Source organism: Cicer arietinum, chromosome 1 (genome assembly GCF_000331145.2).
Source record: "Cicer arietinum cultivar CDC Frontier isolate Library 1 chromosome 1, Cicar.CDCFrontier_v2.0, whole genome shotgun sequence".
Lineage (NCBI taxonomy): Eukaryota > Viridiplantae > Streptophyta > Magnoliopsida > Fabales > Fabaceae > Cicer > Cicer arietinum.
This window is the reverse complement of record NC_021160.2, coordinates 42,242,733-42,243,701: the sequence shown is the minus strand read 5'-3', so window position 1 is coordinate 42,243,701 and position 969 is coordinate 42,242,733.

Here is a 969-nt window from a genome sequence, read left to right as displayed (position 1 = left end):
GAAGTGATATGCTATCATTGTGGCAAAGCGGGTCCACATAAAAAAAATTGCAGGTTCCTTAAGAGAGATCAATCAAGGGAAAAAGATGAAGACAAAGAGAAGAAAAATGATAAAGATACAACAGCAGTTGCATCTGTTAATAATGTCTACATTGTTTGTGATGATAATTCCATAAACCTTGCATGTCAGGATTCCACTTGGATTATTGATTCGGGTGCCTCATATCATATTACTCCTAGGCGTGATTTCTTTTCATCTTACAGTGCTGGTGATTTTGGCATGGTAAAAATGGGAGATGAAGGAGTATGTAAAATTATCGGTATGGGAGATGTTTGGGTTGAAACTGAGATTGGTTGCAAGCTTCAATTGAAGAATGTTAGACATGTACCTAATATTCGTCTCAATTTGATTTCGGTGAAAGCCTTGGATATTGAGGGTTATCACACTTACTTTGGTGGTGGTGGTATATGTAAAATCACCAAAGGGTCCCTAGTGGTTGCAAAGGAGCAAAGTTCCACTTCTCTCTATAAGATGCCTACGAAGCTATGCAAGGAAGAAGTGAATGCAATTGAAGATGCATCTTCTGATTTATGGCATATGCGCCTTGGTCACTTGAGTGAGAAAGGACTCAGCATACTTGCGAAGAAAAATTTTCTTCCTGTGAAAGGTACGTCTCTAAAAACTTGCACTCATTGTTTTGCTGGAAAACAACATAGAGTTTCTTTTCATAATACTGGTCCTCATAGGAGACAAATTATTCTTGATTTCGTTCATATTGATGTTTGTATGATGGATAGTAAATCTCTTGGTGGTGCATCATATTTTGTTACTTTTATTGACGACCACTCTAGAAAAGTGTGGGCATTTCCTTTGAAATCTAAAGACCAAGTATTTGGAGTCTTCAAGCACTTTCATGCAAGTGTTGAAAGAGAAAAGGGAAGAAAATTGAAATGTATTCGATCAGATAAT